The sequence below is a fragment of the Haliaeetus leucocephalus genome, unplaced genomic scaffold, assembly GCF_000737465.1.
Source record: "Haliaeetus leucocephalus isolate CR32 unplaced genomic scaffold, Haliaeetus_leucocephalus-4.0 Scaffold151, whole genome shotgun sequence".
In the NCBI taxonomy this organism is placed as follows: Eukaryota; Metazoa; Chordata; class Aves; order Accipitriformes; family Accipitridae; genus Haliaeetus; species Haliaeetus leucocephalus.
The window spans coordinates 8912002-8938041 of record NW_010972587.1 but is presented as its reverse complement, the minus strand read 5'-3'; positions in this window follow the sequence as shown (position 1 = coordinate 8938041).

Below are 26040 nucleotides of genomic sequence, written 5' to 3'. Positions count from 1 at the left end.
AGGTGCATGGTACTTAACATATAAGCTTAAAATCAATGGTTTAATTAATACAATTAATGTGTCTATGCATCAGGCTACAAAAAGCTTCTCTAGGGATTATCTACACTGCAGAAACTGCTGTTATAGTGGAGTCTACCACCAACATAGGCAAAGCATCAGATGACAAAAGGATTTTTCTTTCATCTTCTCTCCATTGCCACTGTCAACAACATAAATTAATCTAATAACACTTCTTTTCTGTTGATGTAACTGAGTCCACATCATGGATATTATTGTCATGGTGATGGCAGATGATAGAATTCTTTTCAGCAAAATATATGGCCACATAATTTTGCACACAGTAATTTCTAATGTACCTTGCATGTGTGCAAATATAACACAAAAGGTTGTCTAGGCATTACCCAGGCTCGTGAGGGCCAAGTTATGTCTCATGCATGACAAGAACCTTTTTGTTCTTATGAGGGGCACCTAAAGGTGAAAGTGAAAGAACGGATACTTCTGTAGTTCCTGTGTTCCTTATGTTCAAATCGCCCAGTCATTCCACTCATAGTCCTCGCATTCTTTCACATTTACTGGATAATGAAAATGAAGAAACATTAAAAAGTGCTGGATAATTACCCCTTTAACTTCTCATTCTTATAAAACCTTCTGGTGAAAGTTCAAGGGAAGACCATTTCATCAGTAAGCACACACTTTAATGTCAAACCTCTGAAATGATTTGTGCAGGACATATGGAAAATTAGACCACACAAAATAAGCTTTTCCAATGAATATCTCACTGTTCAGACATATGTTCAAAATCCTAAATAGGCATAGGCCCTGCCATGACAAGAATCATGTGTCTTATTAATTGCGCATTCTGTGCAGATATTAAAGATTTATGTTCCAAAAACAAAACAAAAGAACAAAGAGACTAGAAAATATAAAGGAAATTAAACAGCATTAATCACTATTTTTTCTGGTAAATGGACTGTGGAATATTGTTATTTTTAATGTAATTTCAAATATCCTTCATGCATTGATTCCATTGTGGCCTTTTTAAGAAATGAAATAGCAAAAAAAGATTTTGAAGAACTAGAATATCTGGTAGAATATCTATATAGAGTGAGAGTAAAAGAACAAAGTGATTAATTGATTATAGAACAATCCTAAATGAAAAAGAATAGAAGAAATTTAATATGTAGGAAGTTAGCAACATACCAAAGTCTTTAAAGATTTCATACAGAGAAAAAAATAAACCCAAACATTTTATAAAATTACCTCTGTCTGAAAGCTTGGCTAGAGCAAAAAGAGAGAAAAGTAGAGGCTTAAAACCACAAGCAGGTGAAAAAGGCAAGCACTTTTGAAAGTAAACTAAGGTTTGGTGGAACAGTAAAAATTAAGGGGAATCAGCTGCTTTTTCTATTGGTGACCCTAATTTTCAGGCTATTGGAATGTCTCTGTTTAACTAAGAGAGTAAAATTCAACTCATTGCTGTGTTCTCTTGCTGTAGCTGTTGCTGGCAGAACAATGGAACTGTGGTCAAAATTATACACCTGATATCATTTTGGTGCAAAACTGAAAACTGCTTTTCATTTCCAAGAGAAAAGATTACAGAATCGAATTAAGTTTTCTTTCTTCCTCTTAGCATCTTTTCATTTCATTCTTTTGTTTGCACAGATTAGGCAGCTGTTGTTGTTTTTCTCACTGCCATAAAGATGTAAGGTATTCTTTTTTATATTTTGCCACCGATAATAATAATTTTCATATACATACGTGTGTGTATGTATAGCATGCTGGTGATATTTTACTGTATTAAAATGAGCATAACCAAGTAAACAAAGACACTAAAGATGCAAAGTCATTCAGTAATCATTAACTCTCAAGACAGTTACCTCCATATTTACGCTTACCTGTGCAACCTTAACTTGAATCTCTTAAATTAAGTCATACTTCTTTGCCTTACAGTACAAACCTTAGATTCAGAGCTCACATTTTCTGCTTCTGAAGCCATAATGGACCCTTAAAATTAAGAGGAAGAATTTTATATATATTCCTGTTTGCTACCTTCTGCCCTGGAATGGACCTTTAGAAAAACATCAATGCTGTCTTTGGGAATTCAGCTGTCAAATTCTACCCATTTATATTGAAAATGTGAGAAAAATGCAGTGTTCAGAGGTATGTAATTGATCCAAATTTTAGTTTATTTTCACTAGGAGAAGGCTTATTATGACTGGAGTTCCAGTTTGTGCTTTGAAACAGAGAGATAGTACAATATCTTCGCAAAATAATTGTATTGACTTTTTCAGTAAGGGCAAAACAATACATTTTTCTTCTCTGATCTTGTTCTCAGAAACATCTGAACTGTTTTAAGTGGTGTTTTCAAAGACATTTCAGCCTGAGGCGCAGTCATTCTGCAAGGAATTATCAAGTTGAGTGATTCAAGTTCAGCAAAGCAAATTAAAACAGTGTTTTAGGGGAAGGGTTGGTTAATGTTAACCATAGACGATGTTAGTCATGACTCTGAACCCATGTTAAAAAAAAGGTACATAATTCTAATATTTTAATTCCTTCAGTGTTTATCTCCTCTTCCAAAGGGTAGTTTAGAGTTATCTTGAAACTGAATCCAGCTTACCTAATAGCGTATGTGCACTACCAAGGTAATGTTCTCTTCCTCTTGTACTTAACCCTGAAATTTGACAATAGCTAAGCAATTAATATTAATGTCAGATAGACTTAAAGAAATCAGAAATTAATCTGTATATTGCCTACAGTACTCAGTCATTATCTTGATGAGTCTTGTCAGTCTCATTCAGCAAGGTGACAGCTTGATTTATTCCTCTTTATTATCTGAATCCTGAACACATTCAACACAAAATTCAAGCCACTAAAAAGGGAAGATGGAAACAGTGTCACAAGGAGCTTTAACTGGTAGGAAATTAACCCCTGTATGAGAGACTAAATCAAAGTTAAATCTAGGATTTAGCTGTTCTATAATGACAAGCCCAGTCAGAATATAATTCTGTAAAGTAGAGAGATTAAAATAATAATTCAGAGGCTTAGTTTCACCCAGCATATGACCAGGGTCTGATTGCATTTACATACCCACATAAGCCACACTGGAGGATGCAGCACAGCTATGATCTTTTTCTCACTCTTCTGTGCTTTACAAACTGCTGCTTGATCCATTCTTCTTTCTATTGTTAAAATTTTGCACAAACAGGCAGTACTGTTGCAAGGGCAAAACTTGACAGGTCCCTCGAATATTTATCAGGTTGGCTGTGGAGGCTGTATCTCTCCACACTATGCCCATCTACTAGGATGTTCTTCCCTGGCATAGGAATAGCCAGAGAGCTGCTCAGCCCCATTTATACTGATGCTAACCCTGCTTGGTCATGTTCTGGACAGAGGTAAAAATGTAGGCTATAATATTAGGAAGAAACTAAATAAGTTATTATTTATTTTAAGAATAACCTGAAAAATTGGCTCATAAAATTTCTTTTGTTGGAAAGTGGTCTTTTAACTGGGTGAGGCATGTGTAGGTCGTGTTTGTGTAACTGAGGGAGAAGAAAGAAGTTTTATGAGGGAAATTACGACCTGTTTAAAAAAAAATCTGTGTAATAAAAGTGCCTCTTACTTAATCAAAGCTATAACAAAAAAAGCCCACTTCTCGGACAACAACTTGATTAGGAAGTTTTACTCTCATTTCTCATGAGAGCTATAGTTGTCCATATATAGTCTCCTCTGTATGGTGACTTTTACTGATAACTAACATTTCTGCGAAAGCACCATGGCTGGCGATGTCTGCGGCAGTCTGCAGCAGTTGAGCAAACACAGCAACCGTTTGGTGGAAGGTACAGTCCAGTCGGGAAACAATCTATGGAGAGAAGTGGTAGAAGACGACAGAAGTATACTCCTCATGCAGCACAACAGTAGCACATTGTGGAAACTGCCCATGGGGAATATTTAGCTAGAGATCTGCAGGGCTTTTTTTCTCCAGAAGTCAAATGCTATGATTCAAAACGTCCTAGACTCAAAGAGAAGTCACACACTGGTTTTAATAAATATTCTTCGTCCAAACAAGTTGTTTACAGTCGCCAGTTTGGACTATTGCTAGGATATCTCAGTGAAACCTGAAACAATTTTCTTGCTTTTTCTCTCTAGGCCGTGCTCTTTCTCAGGGCCCTGAGCGCAGCAGGATCTAACTGCCCTGAGCTCGTTTTCTTTGTACTCGTCCTTTGCAACCTCATAACAGCCCGCTCAGGGATTTAGCTGACCCCGTTCGGAGTTTGCTCTGATGTGGTGCAGCCATGTAATTTTGGATCCAGCTGCTGGGAAAACCCAGAGGTAGTGAGGAGAGATGAGCTGAGCCCCCGCCTTGCTCGGATGACGATTTAGACCCTCGGTCCCTGCCTGAGCTCCGTCACGGCCGTGCCTGTGCCTTTCATCGCCCAGGCCAGACCCATCCTTCCCCAGCTGGCTCCCTGGCTTGTCCTGGGACCTGCCCAGCCCCGGCCGTCGTCACCAGACCCGCTCTGCTCCGCTCCTTGGGGTAGGGGGGATGCGTCCCTTGTTGGGGAGGCCTTGCTGTCACCCTCAGCTCCCCTTCCCTGCCGGATGCTCTCCTTCCCTGCTTGATGGATGTAAAAGATGTTATTTGCATTAAAAGTTATTTCATAAAGCAAGTGTGCTATGTGAAAATTAATATCCCAATTCTGCTTGCTGTTTTCTGTTTCACTGTTGAAAAAAACCCCATATCTTTTTGATTTAGTATCATGAACTCTGCCTAGAATTTTAAATGTAATTATTTATTTAATTTCAGAATAAAGAAAAAAATATTCATTTTTGGGCATAGAAGAAATCAGGTATGAATGGTGACATAAACACTTACTGGGTATAGCTACATCTTCAAGCTTTCTTGTCCAAATATTCCTGAACTTTGCAAGACTTTTGGAAGTTGTGATGATTTGAGGCTTCTGGATCTAAGTGTGGATGCTTTTCCACATCAACTTTGTGTGCTTAGCTTAGCTGAGAAAAATTTTGCACTCCTTATGCGTACGCAATGATGTATAGATATATGAAAACTGATAGCTCTATAACATCTTTATTATTTAATTGTGCTAGTCACATATCGTTTCACACCTACATGATTCAGCCAGGATTAAATTGTCTGTAAGAATTCCTACCTTTTACATATACTACAGCATGATCTGAAGATCAATGAGGGGTTCATGTGTCTTGAAATGAAACCTTGTAACTGTGTGCTATTTCGCTGTCTTAGGTTAAAAATATGTAACACAATTGCTTTGAAAAATTATTTTCCCTAAGACTGGCATAAAAAACAGTGTGTTCTCCTCCATGAGTGAAGATTTCCCCAGATATCTTAAAAGAAAGGTAAATTAAAAGAGAGTGCTACAGTATAGAAGCATCTTTAGATTCTTTTATAAAATATCCTGCAGTGTTTTTATAGTAAGAGTGCACATTCTAAGGTATGATAGAAAGAAATCTAAACTACAATTGTCAGAATAAATTAACAACATTTCCTGAACATTTGCTATATTTTTTTGTTGATTGTTCACACATTTACACATTCACAGATGAGAGTAATTTGACATGTATTTTTTGACAATGGGAAGAAATTCTTGTTCTTCCTGAAGTCGCTCGCTGATGTCACTAGACAGGTTTTGGTTCTGTATAGACTTGGCAAAGTTACCATTCTGTATTACATTACAAAAACCTGGAATTAAATTGAACAGGAACAGATTACACCTCATTTTTACAAAGTGTTTGTGCACAAACAAGTATTTATGGCTTCAGATTGAACAAAATCCATCAACACACAGACAAGTAGGTAGGTATATCCATTTGACTTGCTTACATGAGTACACAGATATGTTTTTGGCACAGAGGTGACTCAGCTGCAAATCCCTAAGTGGAAATCCTTCATTTCCGTGTCTTTAATCTTTTTCCTATTTCTGTTCTGGGCTGTTCCGTGTGATCAGGCAGAAAACACCAAAACAATTGGTTATTTTTTATCATTCTCCATCTTTGTTTTCTTGAAAGCTAAAGGATATAGCAAAGTAGATTTTCTTCCCATATTGTCTTTGCATCCTTTTTGCTACTTAAAGTATTTGGCAGTTGGAGTCTGACATCATATCTACAAAGAAAAAGAAAAAAAAAAAAAATAGTAAAACTGACTATTCCCTTGTGAATTTTCTATCAGGTCTTATGATAATTTCTAAAGGGAGTTTGCTGCACAGCCTTTTGCAAGAGACTTATTACTGTTATTATAACTGTTATTATACTGCATGCATGTGTTTATTTGACACATCTGTACATTTCATAAAAATCTCCATTGATTTTAGATCTTCTGTAAGCGATGATAAATAGCTACTAGAGCCAATTAAGAAGCAGTGTAGATCAATCATTCTTGTGAAATCCAATACGCTCTTTCACATCACTTACCATCATTTTATAGTGTTCTATCCTCAAGACACGTAAGTGGTTATTCTATTTGCAGTAAGTGGAAGAAAAGAAGGCAGTAAGATTGTAGGTGTTTAAGAGCCAAAACACAATCAGGTACTCAAGTCCAAAGAAGAGTCCAGCTGATGCACAGCAACATAAACATTTTCAGTATTGAATACAAAATGCAGTGGGTGAGCTAGGGAAAAGAAATTCCATGTTTTTAAATAAGTCTATCTTTATAGCTCACTACATTCTCAGTGGCCAAATGTGACTATATATGGATTTCGTTGTTACCCTAAATGATCACTAGTGCCCTCTTGGTAGCCTCTAGCTGCATGGTAGAACATCAGTAGGAACATCTCCTGACATGTGCTACCAAAGAACAGATCAAGGCAGACTGCTGCTGAAGAAGCCGACATAGACAAATTAAAAGGAAAAACACAATTGTTTTTTTATTTTAGTGTGTACAGTGCTAATAGTGATTAAGTCTTTAATTTAAACTCTAAGTAAATGCAGATGAGACACAGTCTACACTGGGCCCTGCAGGTTAGTTGTGGGGAGGACTGCTCTTCTAGCTGTGGTTATTTATTGTGCCATTAAATCCTGCCCATATTTGCACTCCATTAGATGTTGGCATACAGGAGAACCAGCTGGCAATTACCTTAAATCAGAATAATTTTAATAGTGCTGTGATGGTCTTTACAACAGTGAAAGTATTTATTGAATGTGGAAACTGTGTTTCATGGTACTGGAATCAATGGGAGGTAAGTATGTAAAATTTCTCCTGTTGGGATACATTTCTTTTGTGATTCAAAACTCTGGCAGCTGTTTGAATGCAGATACACAAGCCCTAAGTGGGGATTTTCTCTTAGAGAGTAATAATGTTTGGCACCTATTCCTCACCATCTACAGGGATGAACATGTCTCTCGAAAAACATCTCAGTTTTTCAGGGAAACATCTTTTATTCTTTATTTCTTGAAGGTTTTCAGTCTCTCAGAGCTCCTTAGCAGGGGACCTGACCTCTTCTAACTATAAAGGTTTTTTCCAGACATTTCCCTTAATTATTCAGGAATTTTGATACTCTTACTATTGGGAATCCACAGGGTGGGTGCTCATTTTCCCCTGAAAACTGTACGTCTGGAATATGTGTAGTGACTAAAATTGTGACCACGTTTAAACTAGAAACACTTGCCAGTGTGGCAATACTGGTTAGGGACTAGACTCTTACAAATTTTCTTGGAAGCAACTGCATATTCATTAGGACATTTATATCACATAAACGGCTTCTGCTACTATAGCTTTCTTCATCTAAGGAGCTAGAATAAATAATACCAGCAAATCTGATCTTCTCACAATATAAATTACACCTACACTAGAAGGACATGCTCCAATACCCTCAAATCTTGTCATAGTTGTTTGAATTCTATAGGCTTCGATTATTGATATCTTCATATATAATCAGCAAAGCAAAGGAATAAATCAGTTGAACATAATGCATCACAAATTATCCATGCTTCAGTAGCACACAAAGAAAGGCTTGGTTTGTGTCTACTAGGATGATTATATAACTCTGTATTTCTTTATAGCAAATGTCTAATTATATAAAAGCCAGATTTTCTTCAATACTCCCCACTGGTATATTATTACATGCATATATCAGCAGCTTGCACTGAAGATGAATCAGGATAATCAGAACAGGCATCCCACTAGATTGACTTATTGGAACATTACTGCATCTGACTGAGGCCTCACGAGGATTTATATCTCAAAGGTAACAAGGAGGCAGCCAAATAGAGATTGCATTTAGCTAAAGAACAAATGCCACGTTTGTGCCTGATTGCCCCGAGAGTGTATTCTTGTTTCTGAGCTTCTGAAATACTGGAAATAATGATAAAAGGCTGAAAGTCATTATAAGGAATCTACTTTGTTTAAAATACATAATATTGCAATGTTTAGTTTTGCAATAACAGTACTAATTTCTCAGTATAAATCTTTTGTAAACCATATTGCTTACACTAAAAAGGGACAACAGAAAATGTACTACAGTTGCAGTTATTTAAACTGCTATGCTAATAGCTAGTATCTGCTGTTAGTCATCCTGTGAATTCAGCTTGACTGAACAAGTACAATTTAATTACTCTTTAAAACTTATACCGGGGGCCTATTGAAGTATTTCATTCTAAGTCTTCAGATATGCTTTTTAATAGATTCTTCTCCTTGTGCTTCATTATTACAAGCATTTTTGTGTTTGCTAATTTTCATTTTTAGAATTGAGTGCTGCGGAACTGAAGTAAAAGGCTTGGAGTGGTTCCTGGTTGCTGCTCCTGCTCTTGGCCTGAGAGGACAATTTGCATTCTGCTGCGCCCTGCTTTGCTCCTGCAGGGGAGACATTCCGTTTCCATGGTATGCCATGGCAATACAATAGAAAAAAGGGCTTCATCAGAGGGTGCAACCACTCCAGTGCAAGCTTCCAACTATTTCACACAGCTCCATGGATTGCAAGGCAACTTTTTTCTAAGGTTGTGCCTACACCAGCAGGTGCAGGGGGATTTGAGGTGGTTCTGCCTGGACTACTCAAGGAAATGCCGAAATGAGTATGTATGTACCTCCTCTGTGGCTGAAGGAGTTAGCTAGGTGAGTAGTAGAGCTGCCCTGCAAAGGTGGGATGTTCTAGCTCAGATGCATTTTCTTCAAATGAACTGTGTTGTTTCTAGATCTGAATTTAGTGCCACAAGGAGCTGCTCTGTGCCATAAAGGCTTGTCAGCCACATCTTTTCTAGCTCAGGGACTGCTGATCTTTATCTTTTTTTTTCCAGTGTAGATATACTCACAAGCCTGGCTTAGACTTCTGGCAGGTAGACTTGTTTCCTTAGAAATGCTGACCTTTTCAACGCACCGGCATGCACCAGCTTCCATAGGCACTTTCACATCTGCCTACTTGGAGTAAAGACATGTTTGGTTCAATTTGAACAGCAGCAGACACTTCCTTTCATATTTCATCGCCCTAGTTTAAGTTTCCTCCATGTGTCATCCATGAGAGGTAATGAGATCATGACAGGCAGAGAAGAGCAAGAAAGGTATAGAATGACCCTTGTAACAATATCTCTGTTGCCCTCATAGTAAAATAGGTTATTTACTATTACGTAACAATTTTGCAACCACGATGTCACAGAATAGACACCATATTCATAGCTGTCTTTTTTTTACCCTTTTTTATCAAGACATTAACAGGGAGTATGAATAAACTTTTGTGTTTGCAATCTCTTTACAAGGGATTATTAAAATGGATTATAGTTTTATAGCCTCTCTAAAGAAATCACTTCTGATGAGCTGGTAAGAAATCAGAAGTGAAAGAGTATGATTAAGATAGGAAAGAATGAGTTAAATTATTACTAGCAAAAAAAGCTATTTGTAAAGTTTTGTATACGTGAGAGCATGTTCTTCTCATAGAGAAATAGAGGATATAGTTTTATTCTCTATCCAGTCATTTTCAATAGCTTCTTTTTAAAAGTAAGTTTGTAAAATCTTCATACAAATTCCTTTTTTTTTTTTTACAATAAAGCCTTCAACAGCATAACAAATTGGCAAGTAAGGTTTAAGTGTAATCCCTGACAGAAGTATTGGAAACTTACAGAAGCTCAGCAGAATGGTGCAAACAAAAGTAAACAGAAAACTAGTACTTCAAAACAGCCAGGAGCTGAGGAGGAGAATTAAGGGCTGTAAAAAAAAAAAAAGGACATCATTAAAGTTGTTTGGACCTTCTTCATAAAAAAAAAAAAAGAAGATGGAAGAAACCAAACCTCTTGTTTTTCATTATGTTTTTAATTCTTACTGACTCTTTTCCAAGCAGCAGAAAATTTTTGCCCTTTGGAAGTTAAATTCGCTGGTGAGTAGATGTCAGTTATGAGGCTGGACCAGGGGAAAACACTCAGGCTGTTGTGTCCTCCTTGCACGTTTCCTCCTTCAGACTACATGGTATCTGCTCCCTGCCTTGTCACCTTTGATGAAATGGCACAGAACTGAAATGAGGAAGAATCTTCCCCTGTGTGAGTCAAATTATATGCCAGAGTAGTGAGAGGCAGTTTCTTTCAAAATTATCTCTTTCCCTTTTGAGTGTTCTAGAATCAGCTTTTTAATAATGGACCATCTTCATGAGCTTCCTTCCCAAGCACTGTAAGTGAAGAATCTAAAAAGTTACTTTCCTGGAAGGTTAGTACTTAAATGTGTGCTCTGTCCTTCAACAGACATTCATGAACAGATGCTCCCAGGTGGAGTTTTTTAACTTTCTCTCTTCAAGAAATCTGAAACTTTGTAAAATGTCCATTGCAACCATCAGTTTGCTTTCTACGTCAAAATAAGATTAGAAAATAGCCAGCTGCTCATGATAGGTTTTGATCTCATCATGACTGCTCTCATCTGGCAAGTGTATGTTGTGTGTTGATGGAAGACTTTGGCAAGAATATCAACAATTTAAAGAGCACCAAAGACTACTTCTATTTCCCCTCTTCCTATCTTGGTGTCTAACTCTTGAGTCTTGCAGGAACCACAGTGGACAACACAAAAACATTCCAAGTCATGGCAAGAATTAGAAATGTATTGTTTTAAAGGTTTTAACAGAGTTTAAATGTAATTTCTTTTAGTCACATGATGAAGAAAGACATAAGACATCAAGTACAAAGAAATTGCAACATCTTTTGTCTGTTCTTACTTGGTACAGCAGGAAGAAATTTTTTTTATAGATTAGCATAGTGCACGCAACAAGTATATAAGCATTGCTAGCCCAGAGTGAATGCATATCATTAGGCATTTATCCTCTTTCTTTTGTTTCCAGTTCCACCTTATCTTTTTCTTTTCTTTCTTTGGTTTTTTTTTTTTTTTTTTTTTTGTCTCCTCAGTTTAATCTTTTGTCTGGTTTTAAATCAGTTCTAATTAGGAAATTTTACAGTCCTTTATGATACCATCAAATAACTTCCTATAGAATATAAAATTTCAATGATTGTGGCTTGCTCTAGTAACTGCTACAATAGTCTCTTTGAAAATGGTAGACAATTGTTAATATTTTTATGCATTACCTGTCCTCAACTTTGTTTTTTATGTTAATTGACCTAATGCCAGGATGATTAGCTCTTTAGATATTACTTTTCTCCACATGAGAGTTAGTGTATAATTTATAAGAAAGTACATTCAGCTTTATTCTATTTTTAAATATTTGTAGCCATGTTTTTTAATTTAAAAGAAGACTAGGCTGCATAGCCCTTTCCTGACTACCTTTACATCAAGCAATTATTATGCAGTCTCTGCCCTATTTTAGATCATCTGCTTGACAGACTATTTCTTTTTATGGATGTAGGAATGACAGCAAGGGCAAGGGGAGTGATTTGCCCAAAGTGACTAAGCAATCTAGAGCAGCAGAGTCACAAAGGTAACAACACGTGCTACTTTATCTGTTGACGTGCTCAGCCTCTTCGGTGGAGCAAACTGCTGTTACTTGTGCCTTTTGTTGCTCTGCAGAACCAATGCAGTTCTCAGGCAATGAACCGGGCTTGGTTCCAGCTGGCACATCATCAACCAAATTCCTAACAACAGTCAGATTGCAGGGTCTTTGTAGGAGACGTGTGAGCCAGAGAAAACCCAGCTTCACTTTCAGAGTCTAGGATGAGTTTGAGAACGGAACAGTTAGAGGGAAATACCACAGCTTTTTTACATTTAAACAGAGAACTGAGCAGATGTAATGTGGAAATCATTGAGAGACAATAAACAAGAAACCCCCGATCCTTTTTTATTTATTTATTTATTTATTTTGGTTTAAAGCAGCCAGTTAACAAGGCAAAACCCCACTTTAAGGACTGTAACTGTCTTGGTCTGACTACATGTACTTATCTCTTCTTTCCAGCCTACTAACTCCACACATGACAAATGAAATCCTCAAGATGTCAAGGGATACTTGCCAAAAAAGCTCTAAAATTCTTTAACTGTATTTCTAATAATATTTCAGGAAAATAAAGAAAAAAACAAAACTACAGTCTACTTTCATTATATCTGTTGTTTGCTTAGAGCCAAGCCAAATATTTTTAGGAACAGTTTATCTGACAAATTTAGATCTTGTATATCATTCATGGAAAGACTACGCATTTTTTAGTAATTTGTTCACTATTCATAATTGATTGAACTTTTATAAGAGTAAACGCAAAACTGTGGCTTATGACAGCTGCCAAGACCAAATGTTCAATGATCTTTTAAATCATGAGGCTTAAAGGTGATGAGAGGGAAGAATAAAATGTTTTTGTTCTGTTTTTCCTTCTAGTTTTGACTTTTCAGGGTTGACCAAAATGGTTTTTCTAAACTTTCTCCAAAACCATAAATATCAGATTAAAACTGACTTTTTTTTAATATATGCATACACTTAGTTATGTATAGATATGAGATATATGCTACTTTATATAAATATATGTAAATATATTAGGGCAAAAGATGTAATGAAACCTGAGATTGTTTTATCTTTACTTGTTTTCAAGGTAGGGAATTTAAAACATTAAATACTAAGTGTTGGGAAAAAACCCAGATGTTGGCAATTTAGAGGCCATCATAAACACGTTTATTATTCTCTTATCAGTCATGTTAGTCGTTGATCAGCTTAGTACGATCACAGTTTCTCTTTCCAGATATGTGTAAAAGCAATAGAGGGCAGTTGTAAGCAATGCACTGGATTCCAAGTAAGGAAGGAAGTGTTGTGCAGATCTCTGTGGTTTTGTTTATTTACTGGTGTTGTTTTCTTTATGTCTATATTACACATTAAACGTCTGTTCAGATGTCTTTACGTCATGTGTCCCCCATCAGACCTGCGTGCTACTGGAAGAAACAAAGAACCAATTTGATCTAGATAGGCTTGGGCAAACACTTTTATTTTGTCAAATTAGCCAGAATACATGATATCAATTTATGCCAACGTTTATGTGTTTTATGTTCCATGCAGGAGAACAGACAAAGCTTGATCTGGCATGGAGCAGCTGATAAAAACTTAATTCATCAGCGTGCTTGAATGTATCTGAAATGGCAGAACAGAAGCGATCTGGACTGGCACTTCGCATCGTTTAGCCACACTATTTCTGATCTGTCACCAGAAGCCAGGCAGACAGTTTAATGTATTGTCACACCACGGCCAGATACAGCTTTGAATGAGATAGTTGGAGGGCTGGAGGCAACGCAGCCAGCCCTGTGCAGCTGTACCGGCATTGCGCCGATAGCAATATCTCGCTTCTGGGCACTTAACTTCGTATTTCGGCTTGACACCTTGCTGCGCTGTGTGGACGTGCAGTGTTTTGGGACCTGACCGGACAACTTGATATTGGCTGCATGCTAACAAAAGAGCGGGAGCTTTTGCTTTGGTCTCTCAGACTATCTTTCCTCATAGCTGGAACACACAGATTTTTGTCATTCTCGGTTTGGGTTCTGTCTTCACACAGAATATTTTGAGCATACAAAATAAGATTAGGACCAGAGCTGCTTTACTTTTTCCTATTCTCTTTAGCCAAAAGGATTGGACTCTAACACTGTTAAAGAAGAAAACCACCAAAACAACACATTCTTTATGCAATCCAAAAAAGTGTACTTGCTTTTTTGAAATATTTAGTGAAATGCTGGCAATTAGCTGTCACGAGCATTAGTTGCATTACTAACAGCTGTTTGATAGAAACGATCTTATCTTCAAAACATTCTCAGAAACTACACTATCTCTATGCAGATAGAATAGCTAAACAAAAATAAATAGTGATTATACTTAAAAGTTACTGTGACCCAGTGAGGGAAAGGAAACAATACCTGATGTTTTAATGATTTATCAGAAACTTTAAAAATTTAATACTTATTGGCTAAGTAAACAATCAATACCTAATTGAAATCACTTTAGGCAATTTATTCCAGGCATCTGTATAGAAAACCATGAACATTTTTAATCAGAATTGGCTTGAAAACACTTTATGAACAGAAAACTCTGGTTTTATTAGGTAATATATTCACTAAAAGTTTTTTCAACTGCTTCTCGCTGTGGCTGGAAATTTTATTGTGTCTGTGGAAAGTGTGTGTGTGGGGGGAATCACAAACTCTACCTTATTCATAGTTCATAGTCTCACACACATAGAGTATTTGGTTGCTCATAAATATCTTTGTAAATCTTCAAGAGTATTTTGTAACACATATTAGAAGTAGTGCTCTTGTTTAGAGCTAAACCCTGAAAGTTGGAGCCATAAATAAAAAAAGGGCAGGCAATGCAATCATCATTCTTAAGATACTGTCAGGAAACCAGAGCCCTGGGTTTAACATGCAGCTCATGTACAAATAAAGTTACCAACAATCTCTGCCTCATCCTCTTCCCCAATGACTTACTTTCTGAATTTCAGTCAGATTAGAAAACCTAGTACAGTGGTCAATACCATCCTTTTTTTTTACAGTAAGTCACACTTTCTGGTTTTCAGACATTTAATCTTTTAACAGTGGGGGAGAATTTCTGAAACACTGAAACACTCACATCCTATCGAAGCATTTCTGCTTCTCCTAAATTGTGAAATGACCGTTTATTTGTGTTAAAACACCTTAATATTTTGACTGTATAGGAGAATAACAGAAGTGAGTCTGAAATGTGTGCTGCATGTGTCGTACAGGAGTTACCGATTATGACAGGATCAATATTTTTTCCCTTCCTGTTCTGGCTGCTGTGGAGAAGGTTAATTGACCATTATCCAAAAGCCTAGCCATCTTTTTTTATTCCATGGCACAATGTATGTTCTTTTCTTGGCATAGGATTTGATGAATCTCTAGCACCTGGCTTATATCCCTTCTCTGTGAGATAAAGTATACATGCAAAAGGTTGAACCAGTGCTTTCAGTGACACAGCTATTCAGTAGCCAGTAATATAACTCTGCAGTTTCTAGAACTTTTCCTTCTTGCCTTGTTTAGGGAAAGAATTTGGTCAATGTCTTACTGGCTCTCAACAATACAAATAATAATTTGATCCAGTTGAGTGCTTCTGCGTTCATTGTAATGAAATGCTTCAAAATATGAAACAGAGATCACTGTGACGGGTTTTGTTTAGATGCTGACATTCTGCCAACATACTGAAGATGGAAACCTACTTTGTGAAAATAATTGATCTTGAAAGGGGTCAAACTGCTTATTACGTTTTGGTATTAGGCTGATTTAGTTCATTAATGCATTTCTACTGCTTAAACAAATGTTTCAAATAAGCTGTTTTGATGCCTAGATGGATGTTTTAATGGAGCTCTCCCAACAGGGGTTGCATGGCGCAAATTCTTTCATTTACACTCCCAACTAAAATACCACATGGCACTGTTTTCTCTACTGATTATACATGTTTTGTATAATACTGTAATTTAGAATCATGGACTTTTTATGCTGACTTTTTGTAACCCAACCTCAAAGCTTTCCATCTGAATGTGATTGAATCTACTCTCAGCAAATCTTCAAGGGTTGTGTACGTTTATTCAGAGGGTTGTTAAACAGGTCTCTAACACTTGTTAAAAAGGTCTCTTAACAGTGACCTGTAGAGCATACTAATAGCTCACCATACAGACCAGGACAGAGGTGACACATCTGTTCATGTACTGTTATGGCCAAACCACAAGCAGGAAAGCAAATATTTAATGATGTATTTCATGTTGGTGCTGAACATGAGAGACAAAAATGGTTTCTCTGTTGGAGAAGGAAAACTAACAGCCAAATTGGTTCAGCTGTATAAACCTGTGCAAGTTTCAACATCTGGTCTGTTATGTGACTCTTGCATAGGTTTCAGCAATGGCCATCGGTGCCTGTAGGGAGGGTCTCCGTTCTGCAGTCACAGGGTGATGTGGCAGAGCACAGCCTGGACATATGGGTGAGATACAACAAGCAGGTTTGTTGCTAATTCTATAAAAAACAGCAGCATGAAGCCAAAATTAACATATTCCTAGTGGAATGCATATCTTTGGTAATGAGGTACTTCTGCCTCCATAAGGAGGTTCTGATATGGTTCTAGAAATCTAATTAAAAACTCATTATGTTTTACTAGGATGTGTCCACCAAGACTTACTTACTTGCCTCATTAGGGTAGCTTATTATCTACTTGGCACAGAGCAGGGGACACAGATTCCAACAGGTTATATTCTTTGTTATCCTAAATCGGTTTATAGAAGCACTTAATTTGGTACTCCTTATCTCACATAGCGCTATTCGCCTTAGGGGTAAGAGCAAAAGGAGCAAACTTCGTACCTTTGTGTATAGAAATCTCAAGGATAAGTAGAGCAGGAGAACAAAATGTTTTCTTTGCCTATATTCACTATACATATTGCATATAGTTTATGCACTATATACACTGCACATAGTGCATATAATTGGATGCAAGTATGATGGTGTCATGTCAGTATTAATTTGCAGTAACTTGTTAACTGCTTTACTGAAATTCTAATGGCTGCTAGAGATGTGTTTGGGTGTTGAATAGGTAGCTTTGCGGCACGGAAAGAAAAGATAGTTACATATGTCCATTTTAATGTATAGAAACTCCAACAGGGCTACTAGTATTTTAGCCCCACTGGTAACTACAACTATAGAACTGAAAACGTAATCTTGTTGAATGAAAGGTGTATTTTTTATTATATTTTAATAACTGTGGTTGTATTTCTCCTGGTAGTATGGAGAAGGATGAGATAATAGTATTGAAATTTCAGGTTAATTTGAATGTTTTCATTTGGTTATATTTGTCAAGTTCTTAGGATAGTGCAGAGGTGGATTTGCAGATCTTGCTGAACTCACATCAGTATATGCTTCATTAATTATACTTTCTGTACTGCATAACTATTGTAAAGAATTTTGGAGATAAAGTAAATTAACATTTCATAATTTTTTATATAAAATACATATGTGAAGTGGCCATTCACTAGAGTCCATTAGTTTGCTGTAGGACTCAACAGGCCACTCGACCAGGAAGACCGAGCTGATGAGGCCCTCTATAGACAGATAGGAGCAGCCTCACGTTCACAAGCCCTGGTCCTCATGGGGGACTTGAACCACCCCGATATCTGTTGGAGGGACAACACAGCAGGGCATAAGCAACGCAGGAGGTTCCTGCAATGTGTTGATGGTAACTGCCTTCTCCAAGTGATAGAGGAGGCAACAGAGGTGCTATGCTGGACCTTGTTCTCACCAACAAGGAGGGGCCGGTGGGGAATCTGAAGCTCAAGGGCAGCCTTGGCTGCAGTGACCATGAAATGGTGGAGTTCAAGATCCTTAGGGCAGCGAGGAGAGTGCACAGCAAGCTCACTATCCTGGGCTTCAGGAGAGCAGACTTTGGCCTCTTCAGGAATCTGCTTGGTAGAGTACCATGGGATAAAGCCCTGGAGGGAGGAAGGGTCCAAGAAAGCTGGTTAATATTCAAGGATCGCCTCCTCCAAGCTCAGGAGTGATGCATCCCAACAAAGAGGAAGTCAGGCAAAAATGCCAGGAGGCTTGCGTGGATGAACAAGGAGCTCCTCGACAAACTCAAACACAAAAAAGAAGCCTACAGAGGGTGGAAGCAAGGACAGGTACCCTGGGAGGAATACAGAGAAATTGTCTGAGCAGCCAGGGATCAGGTTAGGAAAGCTAAAGCCCTGATAGAAATAAATCTCACCAGGGGTGTCAAGGGCAACAAGTAAAGCTTCTATAGGTACGCTGGTGATAAAAGGAAGACAGGGAAAATGTGGGCCCTCTCTGGAAGGAAACGGGAGACCTGGTTACCTGGGACATGGAGAAGGCTGAAGTACTCCACGACTTTTTTGCCTCAGTCTTCACCAGCAAGTGCTCCAGCCACACCACCCAAGTCACAGAAGGCAAAGGCAGGGACAGGGAGAATGAAGAACTGCCCACTGTAGGAGAAGATCAAGGTCAAGATCATCTAAGAAATCTGAAGGTGCACAAGTCCATGGGACCTGACGAGATGCCTCCATGGGTCCTGAGGGAACTGGCGGATGAAGCTGCTAAACCGCTATCCACCACATTTGAGAAGTCGTGGCAGTCAGACGAAGTTCCCACTCACTGGAAAAGGGGAAACAGAACCCCCATTTTGAAAAGGGAAAAAAGGAAGACCTGGGGAACTACGGCCAGTCAGTCTCACCTCTGTGCCCGGCAAGATCATGGAGCAGATCCTCCTGGAAACTGTGCTAGGGCACATGGAAAATAAGGAGGTGACTGGTGACAGCCAACATGGCTTCACTAAGGGCAAATCATGCCTGACAGATTTGGTGGCCTTTTACGATGGGGTTACAGTGTTGGTGGATAAAGGAAGAGCTACTGCTGTCATCTACCTGGACTTGTGCAAAGCATTTGACACTGTCCTGCATGACATCCTTGTCTCTAAATTGGCGAGACATGGATTTGATGGATGGACCACTTGGTGGATAGGGAACTGGCTGGATGGTCGCACTCAAAGAGCTGCAGTCAACTGCTTGATGTCCAAGCAGAGACCAATGACAAGTGGCATTCCTCAGGGATCGGTACTGGGACTGGCGTTGTTTAACATCTTTGTCAGTGACTTGGACAGTGGGATTGAGTGCACCCTCTGGAAGTTTGCCAACAAGGTGTCCCTGCCCATGGCAGCGGGGTTGGAACTAGATGATCTTTAAGGTCCCTTCCAACCCAAACTATTCTATGATTCTATGATTCAAAAGAGACAAGGAATATTTTTACATGCAAAAAAGGTAATCTTTTTTTTCCCAGCTGTTCCACAGGGAAGATATTTTTGCTTTATGAGCTCCATGAGGTGGATATATTATTTGTTTCAGTCTACTATCTTTAATCAGTTAAACACTTAACTGTATTTTCATGAACTAAATATTATTTTCTTTTATGAGGAAATAAGGTAAATGCAACCCTTAAATCTTAATTCTGAGTGTATTTAAAAATTCCTACTTTTATAAATAGAAAGGTTATACATATGATAATTTAAGTTTTATTCAGAAGTGATTGAGTGATGTGGCTAAAATACAGAAAAGATCTATTTGAGTCATTGGAATCATGCCTCAGCTCATCATAGGTCCTTGGTGCAACCTCTAGGAGTATACACCTGTGATTAACCTGAACCATGCTGTGAAAATTTGGTTTAGAAAACTACAGAGGACCATTTTGAAATCAAAGGTTTGCATATATGCCTTCATAATTCTTAAAAGAATTTATATTGATCTTGGCAAAAAATGAACCCAACCCAAACCAAACAAAAAAGAAACAAAAATCCCTCTTCATATAAAGTGTTCTGGAATCCTGCACGTCTAATAAAAATGAAGAAACAGGCATACAAATAATAACATTTTCCAAAAGGGAAACAGAGATATAAAAATACCTCCTGCATTCATATCTGAAATATTTTATTGATAGCATTGCAGTTAGCTTTTTCCTAAGACATCTCTATTTTTAAAATGGTTTGTTATTATTTTGTATTAATTCTACTTATTTCAGTGCATTTTGTAAACAGTATGATCTGTATTAAATTCACACACAAGCACAGAAAAACTCTATTTAATCCATTAACTCCCCATGACAAATGGTTTAATACAGATGAAGTAGTCATTGGAATCTTTCCTGCAGCCACAAGAAGCTGCTAGCTTATCAATTGGAAACAAAGCAGCATCATAAAACATTTCTCAGCAAAGCCAAGGAGAATGATTTGATACCTAAACCCTCCAGTAATTGAAAACATATAACCCATATACTTCTGAATTATAGCTGTGACTAATCTCTTATGAAATAAGTTTTTTCCTCCCAAGTGCTTGCTATATTGCAGCAAAGGTGCCTATGAGTTAGCAGGATGATCTAAGATACAGCTATCACTCAGGATAAGCAAAGTTAGTTCCCTGGATGCCAGCTCCCTCTCCTCCGACCAGTGCCCTGCAAAAGCTAAAAGGCAAATCGGAAACTGACATAAAAATTTCATTTTGTGATCTTTCTTGAAGCCACATTGTCATTTTATTTATAATTCTATCCTTCAGTGATTACATTTATGAATACAATAATATGAAAGGCTACTCATACAGTTATGAACATTTTGTCATCAAGCATTTCCTAATTTACATGAGATGGGGAACATGGTGATTCGGGCAGAATATTAAAACTTGGTTGTAGGTAAGTCGGTTAAATGTGATGAGTCATTAGCAGCAGAAAATTAGTCTGAAACCTGTTCTTTGACCTCTATGGGATAAGTGGGTGGTCTTACCATGGGCCTACCCAGATCACAGAAAATACTGTCACAGCTGATGGGATGTGGCAGATGTGATGGATGAGCTTCTGAAGAGCCACTGTATAGTAGTATGCAGATAATTAGAAGCTTCTCAGACCTTTCTGAACATCTTAGTACAGGAACTGGGATGCAAATCTCCTAAAATGCAATTTTTTATTGCTTTTTATCAGGCATTACTTTTTATGTAGGATACTCTACTTGGAATGATTTTAGGAACATGGGACTAGAAAGGATATCTTGGATCAGACTTTTCTGTCCTCGCTACAACAGGCAACAAGCATTTATTCATATTCCCTTTGTAGCATAAAACTCTATCTCAGATCGCACATCTCTGTTGAGTCTTTCAAGACAGTTTCACTACTTCACTCTCAGTAGGACAGCACGCTGCAATTTCCAGCACAATTTCCACTGTGTTATATATTACTGTGAAACAAGGCCTTACAATTTTGTACCAAGTATTGTTACTGATTAAGGATAGTTTTAAAACAGCTAAAAAAGTATACAACATGTTATGTCATTGTTCGTAACAGGATTCTTTTAGTGTTTTTTATTAGCGCATTAGCATCAGGAGAGATCTTATAGCGTGGGAATTTCTGCTTTCAAATTCTTTTTGAATTCTTTTTAAAAAAAACATATGGCAGACACATTTTTAAAACTCTAAAGCTCAAATATCAAAAGACAAATACAAATATTAACATAATTAGCAGATTTTTAAAAGCCTTGCTTATGCTTGGCTTAATTAATTTTTATTGTGATGTATCCAGCTCAGAATTTTATTATGTTTCATACTGATAGTTTTCATCTTACAAAAAGAGTTTTGTTCACTAATTTGTAAACAATGATTGAATTTTGTTGAAAAATCAGCTTCATAAATACATTTAATTTATTAATATATTAATCTTTCAAATAAAGAAATGCAACTATATTGCATTCTGCCTTAAGGGATTTCTGAAATAACCTGTGAAAATGACTGGAAGTGAAACAAATTTCAATACAAGCTTTTTTAACACAACCCAAGAGAAGAATAGCACACCAGCTTCATTTGTGAAGAGGAGGTGGAGCAAAATGTCCAAAGGCAGTAAAATTCCGGGAAACATAATAATGATTTTTTTTTTTTTCCCCCCAGAATCTACTGTCTAGACATCAGTGAGTTTCCTCAAGGCAAATACTGTAGGAAGGAGCAGTTTCCTAGGTAAGAGATTTTGCAACCAGTTAAGAATCAAGAAGTCTGAAAAAAAATGGCAGCAGAGCTTCCTTTCAGACTATAATAACTGAAGTTCTGTGAGTTCTTAGAGGAACAGAAATCAGGGCATGAATGGAAGCTATTTTTTTCCACATTTTTTCTGTTTTATATATTTTCTGTTTCCTGGTGCCTGTCTGTGTTCTTGAATAAATACATCCATTCCCATTCAATACTTTCTGACAGCAGTGCTGAGAAAGCTGTTATTTTACTGGCATTGACAAAATGGGGGAGTATTGGTTCCACAGTCTTTTGCTTCTCATTCAGTCACTGGAGTTACATTGTACTTCAATTAAGGGAAAAATAAAAAATTAAAATAATATTGCAACAACTCAGACACCTATTCCTCGCTACATTTTAAACAGTATTTTCCCCTTCATGTCTCTTTGTCCTGCATTCAGACTTCCAGATAGTCTTTCCCAGGAGTTTATAGAAAGAATATTGATAACTTCTATAGAGTGTTAATTTTGTGTCCATGCTCCAACTGAAGATTCCCGATGCCTAAAGAATGTGAAAGATTGAACTTTACTAATGACTCCCTAAATCATCCATTATTAGAAAAATGCCAAAGTAAATGTTTTAAAAGACAACCTAATTTTATCACAAAGCAGCTGCTACATTTAAGAAATAGTATGGGAAAATAGCCACTACATGCTCATATATCTAGTAATGTGTTGCTTGGCTTTACATTTTTCCTGTGCTCTCTTCCGTTTAGAAGATTGTCAAATTAAGCTAACTCTCAAGATGTTTCACACACCTCCTCAGGGGATGGAATATATTCCTTTGACAACCCCTACTCTTGGGCTTGTTTTTCCCTGAAATGGATGTAGATTTGGGACATATATCTTTCTTCCTGAACAGAATTTCTGCTGAGTATAAATTCACCCCTGGGGCTTCAGACACCTTCTTCCTTGCTCCTGCTCTGCACTACCAAATTCAATAACATGGTGACTTGTCTCCTAACCCCTGAATACTCAGTTCTGGGGATATACACCCACAAATGTTAGGTAATGGTGACTTTTGAAGGCCTCTCCTAGCAGGCTGGGTTTCAGGAAAACTTCTTAGTTATGTAAACAAATTTATTTACACATTGCATTTTTTTTTTCTCCTATTCGTATTTGTATGATCACTGCTTTTTCAGTTTTGTAGACTTAGAATATGAGGATAGATCAGTAAGGCTATCTTTAGTACAGAAAAAAGACTTAAAAAATAAAATAAGTATGGGTAAACTGTTCAAAATTGACTCTTATAAGACTTCTACAAGTCTATTTTTATGGAATATCACATTTTTCAATCATTCAACACTTTCATATTAAAAGGTAACAGAATTTCTATAAGCTTCTTTGACCTGGTTTAATTTAGGATAAATGTTTAATTCAGAATAAATGTTAGTGGCAATAAAAAAGAACAGGATTTTACCAGCATGGAGATTTTAAATGTGAGACTACATGGATAGCGTTGGGAGTTCTAACTGGGTTGAAACACCAACATGTTGGATAACATTTAATCTTTACAGAGTGCAAATGAAGAAGCCAATTTTATTTATAGAATTCTGGCCAATTTTGAGTTTAAAAAATTCATTTCACTCTGCTGACAAAACGGTTTTAAGTTTAAAAGGTCCACTTCACTGTGCTCAACATACAGAAGGAATCTATCAGAAACAACTTGCCCTACAAAGGATTAGCTTTAGTAGGTGTGTATGTGTTTGTATGTACGTGTACACGTACATGTACAGATATATATGCATGTATATGTATGTGTGTGTATATGCATGTAAAGTGAAACCACAAACCCAAACCAGAACCTTTCCTGGATTTTCTGGATTAAATAAGGTTCCAAAGCAGTGACATGCTTTCTGATTCTTATTCATACTTAAACGGTGATAGTACCTCCAGGTTTATAATACTGTTGTACGTGTACTGTACACAGGTGAGGGGTTGCTCTCTGTGTCAGCTGGTACTCTAACTTAGAACAAGGTGACAAAGCTGAATGTGATATAAGAAAAAAAGGGAAGAACCCCGAATAAATACAATGCAATGATTTCAGATCATGTAGAGAAACCCTCTCCATCCTTCCGAAATGACAAATCAGCAGTCCTTTGGGAACTGGGTTACTTCCCAACTTGACAGCAGAAGAAGACCCTGATTGTGAATCTGAAGGAGGTGATGACCCAGTGCCTGGAATTTTCTATCCCTGCTCTCCAAGGCACTTAAGAATGAGATTAACTCAAGACACAAGCTTAGGTGCTACTTTCTATGTTTTGCTATGTTTCTGGTTTTGTATAGATTAAAGCATAAAACTTTGCATTTTTTTGAATGGAGACTTTAAATACTGGGATTCAATTCCTCATGTTTTAAATATTAAGGATATCAACACTTTCTGATTGGCTGACACCTACAAATACTCAGCAGCCCAGTCTCTCAGAGGACTTGGGAATCTACCTCTCTTTGTCAGTCTTCTAAGCCATACACATAGTGAGGGTTTTTTTAAAAAAATTATTATTTGTTTACTTATTTATTAATGTGAGTCTCTGTGACTTAAACCTCTGTGACATAAGTTTCTGTGATTTAAGTCTCTGTAATTATCTCCACTGAATGAGTCAGTTATTCTGTTTCCATTTTCCTGTAAATTTTCATCTGTTTTAATAAGTATTCTTTTACTATTTTCCCGTGCCTCCTCTTTGTTTTTATATAATTTATGCTGAATGTATTCTACACTTTACAATAACCATAAGAATGTCAATAAATAATTCTTACTGACATATTATATGTTCTATTTCCATATTAAATGCAAAGAAAATTAAACTGCTTCATTTATAAAAATATAAGTTGCACTCTTAAAGGAAGGGATAAATTTTCAGGACTTTGATTCTTAGTTTTGATAATCTTAAAGGCACATCATAGAAATGAATTATTGAACCAGCAAATAGAAATATCAGACAAACAAGTGAGTCTTTGGACCTCTACAATGTGATTATAGAGGCTTGTGTGAAATTCCTATTAACAGCTCTGCAGCCTCATTATCAAATGTCAAAGTGATTTGGTCCACTTGTTATTACATGCTTACAAGGGCGTCTGCTAGTCCCATGTTCCCCTGGAGAATGAGCAGTCAAATAAATAGAATATTTTTGGAAATTTTGTCTATGAAGTGTGCAAGAAACGTTGCACGCTTTGATTCAAGGGATGATTTATCTCCCTTACCAGGAATAACCTGATGTTCTTCTGGAGGTTTTGTTTGACATGATGTTTCTCAGAGGAGGATTCTTCAGCTCCTAAGCTGTAAATATTAAGTCCAGATTCCAGTCTGGACTTAATATTGATATTGTGGGGGAGGAGGTATTTGAGGTATCAGGAACTCTTAGGTTTTACCCAGCTGTAGTATGAGAAAAGACATCAGAAAACCTGTGAATGGTGGAAATTAATTTTAATACTAGTCTATGCAAATAATATTATTAATTTAGGGAGTTTCATTTTCAGTTTTTGACGTTTTCAGCTGTTCTGTCTGTATATAAGTTCAGTATGAGTTAATATTTTAAAAGCTCATTCTTTTAAAGGTCCCATTAGAGGTTATGTGGGTTATCTTTCACTGTGTTTGTAGCTAAGTAGAAACTTCAAGACTTTTCTGTACAACTATGGAAGAAAATGGAATTTCTTATTAAGAAACAATAGCACTTTCTCCAGTCATCAGTTATCTTGATTTATTTTTAGAACCTCTTGCCCCAAATTCAAGGTTCATTTGAACATGTTTAATTTGGGCGGACTGCGTGGAAATCAGCAAGGAGTGTTTGGACACACAGTGCTAGCTTAGGATGCGTTTCCCAAATCTTGACATCAGCTCTTGTCAAAATGCAGTTGCAGAGGGGAACAGAAGCCAGAAAGAAGTAAGTGTATGCTGTCAGCTATAGTTCTGTATTGGGTTTACATGGCAAGGTTTTGGTAGCAGAGGGGGCTGCAGGGGTGGCTTCTGTGTGAAGACACCAGGAGCTGCCCCCGTGTCGGACAGAGCCAGTTCCAGCCAGCTCCAGGATGGACCCGCCGCTGGCCAAAGCTGGGCCCGTCAGTGATGACGGCAGTGCCTCTGTGGTGACATATACAAAACGGG